Here is an 8506-nt window from a genome sequence, read left to right as displayed (position 1 = left end):
GTAATAGAAGAAGGTAGACAAATTTTAAATGCAAGGTCCACCCAAATGGCCCAACGTCTGAATCCAATGGTGGTGTAGAAGGTTTACTGCATACTTTGACTTTTCGGTGTGCAATGTAATTTAAGTCCAATAAGGTATTTATGACTCTATTTTTTTCACATCCTTAAATTTAGGTTGTAAAGTAATTTAAGTAAACATTTGATTATTCTGTTTAACTCTTTATATTTTACTTGTTCGTTCAGAAGTTAATATCACTTAGAGTTTCCCACCGGCCATTAATGCAGATCTCACGGTCACAAACTCATCAGTCTGATTATTAGTCAGAGGTTAGGGCAGCTCGATTATGGCAAAAATCATAATCACGATTATTTTGGTCAATATTGAAATCACGGTTGTTTAACGCGATTATTGGTGGGTGATATGATCAAAGCCTTATTTCATTATATGGGTCATTTTAAATGGCAGTGACATTTTTACAATTATTGATACATCAGCAAAAACTACTGGTTGACCGATATTGGTTTTGTGATGGCCTATTGCCGACATATGTATATATATATATATGTATATATATATATATATATATATATATATATATATATATATATGTATATATATGTAAGGCGGTATATATATTTGTGTTGTCCACAAGGTGTCCCCATAACGCTATTGAATTAAAACAGATTCAAGTGCCTTTAGCGTTGTTTGGGCCTCGTCATGTACCGTAGCGTTGATACGGGAGTATTGCGTCATCTTTTCCTCAGTTCATGTTGTCAACGCTATAGACGAATCCGACGAGCGTTCTGTGTAGGCTGCCATCTTGTGGCGACGCCATTACTGAGCTGTTACTAGTAGCCTATGTAAACAAACCTCCGTGATAACGCAAACGCACCTTCGATGACAGCTACAGCCAGGCAGTATGACTTGTTGGGTTGATGATGTTAGACAGTGGCCTCCAGTCATAGATGAAGGTACAAACGATCTTACAGATTATTTATGAAAATAGCTTGGCAATAACTATGCTAGCTAGGCAAACTAACGAGGAAACTATTAAAAGATCTGTCCATTTGGCAACAATAAATAAATTAATGATATCAAATAAACGAATTCATGTTTTTCATTTTTGACCATTATTTATCTCATTTTCACATTTCAAAAGGAAAGGTATAAGGTACAGCTAACTGCTAGCGTTGTTGGTTCTCAGAATCACAGTCAAGCAAATACAGTAATGCTACTACTGCCCCAACGCGCCCCTTCGGTTGTTTTAAAGGTATTTAAGAATATTTTCTCCTTAGCCTGGCATCCGATGATCAACAAAATGCCAACTACAGGTCACTGATAGAGGGTCAAAAAAATTATCTAAGCTCCGTAGCCTATGGGTTGGTCAAATAATGCACACTCTACCAGATGATAAATTAGTTCTTAAAGGACCTGTCCGATTTTCACAGACTATTAACAACACTTATACTGTTCAAATAACTCTGCAGAGGAAGAATAGTAAAGTTGTAGATGTAACGTTAGTGACAGTCGTAAATCGCGGGCTGTTTATTCCAGTGGACACAACCAAACCAATAGGAGGCAATGGCGCAACGCTACCCAGCAACAGCTCAGTAATGGCGCCCGCTTACTTCCGGTAGTTTCGCCGGATTCGTCTATAGGTAAGCCATGTTAATGGTAATGGGGAAAAATCAATGTAAAATATAGTTGTTGTTTTCGCACTAAAGATCAGTTAATTAAGATATTTTGTGTTTTAAACTGTATAAGACCTAAATGCAGATTAATAGAGAGTTGAAATGGTTTGTTTTTCCTTTAAAAAGTGATTAATGCATGGTGGCTAATGTATGATAAAACAAGCAGCACAAGCTTACTATTGAATTGCATATGCATTGAAATACTTTGTTGGTTTAAAACTTAAGCTGAGTTCATGTTGTCAACGCTATAGATGCCGTGCTGTGGAATAAACGGTCAAGCCACAATCCCGAACCACTCTGTGTCTGAGTCCCCGCTTTCTACCACCACCCACGAACATATAACACAACGCAGAGCAGCGGAGGTGCTAGAGTCCAGTAAGCATGCGGAGAGAGAGAAAGAGGGTTACATATATATATATGTATATATATATACATGTATATATATATATGTATATATATATATACTGCAAGATGGGAAGACAAGAAAATAATCTCAATCCATTGTCTCAGCTTTTACATACACTGTGCAGTGCTTATTTATCAACCCTGTTACCAAAGTTATTGTAAGAATAGTAATCTATATAACTGTATACATTTCTATCAATAACTTCTGTAAGTTATGAGAAAAACAACTTTATTAGTAACAATAAAAAATAAAAATTAATTATTTATTACTTTTGCTTAAATTATAATTGCAATCCAGTCAGCCATTCTGGAAAATTTCATTTACTTGATAGTTTGCTGTTTACTGCTTAAATGTTTTTTTTAAACACGTTGTAAACTATATTGAAAAATGTCCAACATTTTGGTGACATGGTTGCAAAAAATGTCAAACCAGATATATAATATGTGTAAAAGAAATGAGCTAATTTGACCTGATTTTTAGTTTGACCTTATGTTAAAGGTCCCATGACATGAAATTTTCACTTTCTGGGGTTTTTTAACATTAATATGACTTCTCCTAGCCTGTATATGGTCCCCAAGTTTCTAGAAATTTTAATCGGTGTAAATCGAGCTTTTGCTATCTTTCTCTGCCTTTGAGAAAATGGAAGCTCAACCGCGCTGATCTTGAATCTCCTCCTTATGACGTTATAAGGAGGAATGTTACCTCCCCTGTCTCTGCTTTGCCCGCCCAGAGAATATTTTCCGCCCATGAGAAAATGAGCTAGGAAGTAGGAACGCGCGCGCGCGATTTTAGTTTGTCCACGAGAGAGATAATGGCTTTTGAGCGAGCGAAGCATAATAATTGCTTAATAATTTGATGTACAAATGAACACCGAAGGGTTAATACAGAGCTGGGCTTGCTGAACGTCTGAAACTAAAGTCTGGATCAGTACCAACTCTCTTTGGCTCAGCTAACGTTACACACCTCGGACAAGTAAGTCAACTAATAATACAAGTTGTTGCTTTACTGTTTATGGTTACCTAGCTTGTTACACGTAGAATGTGGCTGTAACATTAGCTATGCAGTTACTTGCGCTAATGTAAAGTTAGATAGCATCAAGTATGTGTGTGAATACACACACTGTAACGCGAGTGTTGTACACTTCTTTGTTATTTGGATAGCGTTTTCCTGTTGGTTATACGGCGTGCGCGATATCCGCATTTCAAGATCGCAGAGCTTGATGTAATTGTAATAAGATAAATTACAGATGTTACAGATCTCTCGTGGAAAGGCAACAGTAGGTTAGCGTTAGCTACATGATAATAACTAAACCATCCGAATAAAGTCCAGACATAATATTTTAAACTAACCATTCGGAAACGTCCTGCTGGAGCCGCTGAGTTGCAACTTCTTCATCCGTTGCTTCTCCATCTGGATCAGATTCTGGGTCAAACTGAAATGCTTGAACGACTGAGTGTCTCCGTGCCATTGCAATATATCCAATGTAAACATGCATGGTCTACCGTTGCCGCAGATGGTCAAGGCCACACCCACCCTCCACCTTACGCCGCCTATCTCCTCCTCATTAACATTTAAAGCTACAGACACCGAAACAGCCCGTCTGAAGGAAGCTCATTCTGGGACTGGCTTATAGTGGCTATAATTCTGCACCGAGACTGAATGTTACGATATTAAAGTGTCTAGGAAATATACATAACATTAAAGATATTAAAACACTACTGGTGTGTGGAATGTGGTGGAAGGAATCATGACAGACAACTTCTGAGAGAGAAACTTGACTGGAGTTTTATTTTACAACAAGCCGTAGCCACTGAATCCAGTCAAGGCAAGTATATGTCTGTGGGCTATGTACAGTGCAATAAATAAATAAAGAAATAAAAAGAGAAAATTGGGAAAGAACCTAAGTGGCGCCAAAGAATATAACAAAACATAACAAAACAATCCTTAACTAGTCCCTAAACCTAACCAAAGAAAACTGCAGAAAACAAACCGAAATCTTCGCGCATACGGCGCCTAAATAACCTGACTAATAATAAAAATACAAGGGTTGGCGCTCACCTCTTACCTGGTGTGTATATACACAAAAGCAGCTACGGGCAGAATGTATATCGCGATATACTGACCTGATGTTCCTTCCCAAAATAGCTCTGCAGCTAAACTCTTGTTAGATTCTCACATAGTAATACACACGTACGAATAAGCTACTAAATATAATCACTAAAGCACATAGCACACTTCTCCAGGTAGATTAGATTAAACAGGCAAAAACTCTCAAGGAGTACACAAAAACTCAGCACGCCGCATAACAGCTTGCTGCCGCAAGAGAGGAAGAGCCCAAAAGTGAATGAACCCGCCGTCTCTCTTAAACAGCTGGACTGCCTCTGATTGGTTCTGGTGCTCCGCCCTAATGATGACTGACGGATGAGTCAGCCAGTCACAGCGACCTAGAGGTGGGATTAAACAGAAAGAAAACTCAATAAACGCACAACACACGTGTAGTGCATCAGCGAGCAAAAACATCAACATTCCCACGCCAACGAAACGCACGTGGAACGTAACACCCTCCCCCTTAAGAACCAACCATATGTAGAAAAAAAAACTAACATATGGTTGTTCAAACTAATGTACTCAGACGCCGCAACAGGCAACTCTAGACAGTGCATCCGCGATCACGTTTTCTACGCCTTTCTTATGTTTGATAATTAAGTTGTATCCCTGCATAATCAGAGACCAGCGCATCAAACGCTGATTCTGATTATACATGCGAGACAAGAAAACCAACGGATTGTGATCGGTAAACACTGTAACTGGGCTAACACTTGATCCAACATACACATCGAAATGTTGAAGGGCCATCAGCAACGCTAACGCCTCCTTCTCGATCGTCGAGTAGTTTAACTGGTGTTTGTTGAACTTACGAGAGAAATAACAGACGGGATGGTCAATACCATCTTTATCTCCTTGAATTAGCACAGCTCCAGCACCCACATAACTCGCATCTACATCGAGTTTGAAAGCAGAATCAAAGTCTGGAGCGGCTAAAACAGGTGCATTACACAGAAGATCTTTGACCGAGTTAAAAGCATGCTGACATTCAGCAGACCACAAAAACGTTCGCGACGGACTGAGGAGTGAAGTTAACGGCTGTGCAATCGTCGAAAAGTTTCTACAGAAACTGCGATAATAGCCGGCCATCCCTAGAAAACGACGAAGTTCTCGACGGGTGGTTGGAGCAGGGAATTCGGATATCGCAGTGACTTTCGCTTCGATTGGGCGCACTTGCCCCTGACCCACTTCCTTCCCCAGATACGTGATTGTAGCCTGACCGAACTCACATTTAGCTAAGTTCAAGGTCAACGAAGCTTTCTCTAATCGCTCGAAAACAGTTCTCAATAAAGAGATGTGCTCTGACCAGTCGGACGAGTAAACTACCAAATCATCAAGATATGCGTTACACTTAGGCACCCCGGACAACACAAGATTTACGAGTCGTTGAAAAGTAGCCGGTGCGTTACGCATGCCGAAAGCCATCACAGAGTATTGCATGAAACTGTCGGGTGTCACGAAGGCGGAGATGTTAGAAGCACGAGCCGTAAGCGGTACCTGCCAGTACCCTTTTAATAAATCTAATTTACTGACATAACGAGCCGAACCGATGTTGTCAATGCAGTCTTCCATACGCGGCAATGGAAAGCAATCTGGTACAGTTACGGCATTGACCTTACGATAGTCAGTACAAAACCGAGCAGTGCCATCGCTCTTCGGTACCAGTAAACACGGAGAACTCCAGGGACTGCAACTGGCTTGAGGCAATCCATTCTCCAACAAATACTCAACCTCTTTCCGCATAAGGTCTCTCTTCACTGAATTCATGCGGTACGCATGTTGCTTGATCGGAACAGCATCACCCACATTAATATCGTGCTCTAAAACTGTGGTGCGAGAAGGTACATCATTCAATAAAGCAGGAAAATCATTGAGTAGCTGCACAATATCACATCCTTGTTGTTCAATTAAATGCGATATCAAAGATGTAAGGTCAGACATTACCTCAGAGTTCTTAAGTCGTGCACATTGCTGGTGAGTGTGACGTATAATAACTCCATCCTCGTGATCAGCGAGTTCAACGGCAGCACATGCTACCGAGACAGGAGCAGGAGATGACATAGGAACAGCAGGTTCCTCTACCGGCGAAACATCAGGCTGGACAGCTCCTCTGCAATAAAAGGTCTTTAACATGTTCACGTGACACACACGAGTCTTTCGTTTTCTATCGGGCGTTCCGATTACGTAGTCTGTGCTACAAATTTTTCTGACCACCTCATATGGTCCAGAAAACCGTGCTGATAACGCGGAGCCTACCATAGGCAGCAATACCAACACTTTGTCGCCCTTGTTGAAGGAACGCTGTACAGATTTACGATCAAAAAGACATTTCATTTTTCTCTGCGCAACTTCGAGTGACTCTTTTGCCACCGAACAAGCCTTATGTAATCGTTCACGGAACTTGCTCACATAGTCCAACACATTCAGTGATGGGCTAGACTCAAAAGACATCAGGTCCTCCTTAAGCATCTTCAAGGGTCCTCTCACAGTGTGTCCAAAGACTAACTCAGCAGGGCTGAATCCAAGACTCTCTTGAACTGCCTCCCTGATCGCGAATAGGAGCAACGGTACACCCTCATCCCATTCTTTATTTGTCTCCATACAATACTTTCTGAGCATTGACTTAAACGTTTGATGAAAACGTTCGAGCGCCCCCTGGCTTTCAGCGTGATAAGCACTTGCAATTCGATGAGTTATGTTTAAACTAGATAATACTTGAGTAAAAATCTTCGAAAGAAAATTAGTGCCTTGATCTGATTGCACAACTTTTGGTAACCCAAATGTAGAGAAGAATTTTACAAGTGCTCTAGTTACAACAGGCGCTGTAATTTTTCTCAAAGGAATTGCCTCAGGAAATCTGGTTGCAGTGCACATTATAGTCAACAGAAACTGGTTACCGGTCTTAGATTTAGGCAAAGGCCCAACACAGTCAACGATAACATGTTCGAACGGTTCTCCTATCACTGGAATAGGCACGAGAGGAGCACTAGGAATTACCTGGTTCGGTTTGCCAGTGATTTGACAGATGCGGCAGGTACGACAGAAATGAGTAACATCAGCTTTTAATCGAGGCCAGAAGAAATGTCTTAAAACTCTGTAGTAGGTTTTCTTGATTCCTAAATGTCCTGACAGATCGTGATCGTGAGCTAGAGATAGAACTTGCTGTCTGTAACAGGTTGGAATCACAATCTGATACACATTAGTCCATTCAGCATCATCAGAAACATCAGAGCACCACCTACGCATCAGTAAACCATTCTCAATAAAATAAGCAGTCTTCCTTTCTCGTGCTTTCTCCAATGATACAGCAGCGGCAATGCAATTTTGTAAACTCTCATCCTCATGCTGAGCAGCAATAACTCTCTCGCGCGTCACGCACGGCTTTACATCAGGAGTGTTTAAAACAGGCAAATTTTTAACAGTCTTATTCTCATCGGGTAACGTGTCACTAATAAAAACAGGTGCAATAAAAGATGTAGCTAAATCTTCAGCATCCGTCTTACGAGACTGTGCTCGCGTGACTACACAGACTGGAAAAGTTTTGGGAAAAGACTTTGCCAGTTCATCAGGCTGATCCGACACTACAGGATTATTAGATACCTCCAGCAATGGCATGACTTTCCCACCGGCTAAATCATTGCCCAAAATGAACTGTACTCCACATACAGGCAAACTCTCACGAACGGCTACCTTCACAAAACCTGTACACAGTTCTGACTTTAGATGAATCTGGTGCAACGGGACTTGAACAAGACCCATCTCTATGCCCTGCACTAGGACATAACTGCCACAAAAAGTTTGATCAGAAAACGGCAGTACATCAGCACAAATAAATGACTGCATTGCCCCAGTATCACGGAGCAGATTCACGGGTATTTGCTCCTCCGAGTTTCCTGTAACAGAAATTAACCCTTCCAGAAGGAAAGGTGCGTAACTGGAATCAGGTTTATCATTTCGCTCAGTTTCAACAGGATCAACTAATTTTACAAAGCCAGCGCTTTTAGGCACAGAACTCGATTGTTTTCGTTTTAACACAAAACACTCTGCAATCAAATGACCGGGTTTGTGACAATAAAAACATTCACGATCCTCTTTCGATTTCACAGTAGCAGTTTTCGGACGTGATGAATTATTCGAACTCACTTGAAGTGGCGTAGCTCTCTCAGAACGTGCAGGAATAAAAACATTTTTATGTGTCAGTGTAAATTCGTCTGCAAGGACCGAAGCTTGCGATACCGATGTCACCTTCTGTTCGTTTAAATAAACGACAACACGCTCAGGTAAACAATTCTTGAATTCTTCT

Source organism: Scardinius erythrophthalmus (assembly GCF_964197995.2).
Source record: "Scardinius erythrophthalmus genome assembly, chromosome: 1".
Classification (NCBI taxonomy): Eukaryota; Metazoa; Chordata; class Actinopteri; order Cypriniformes; family Leuciscidae; genus Scardinius; species Scardinius erythrophthalmus.
This window is presented reverse-complemented; position numbering follows the sequence as displayed.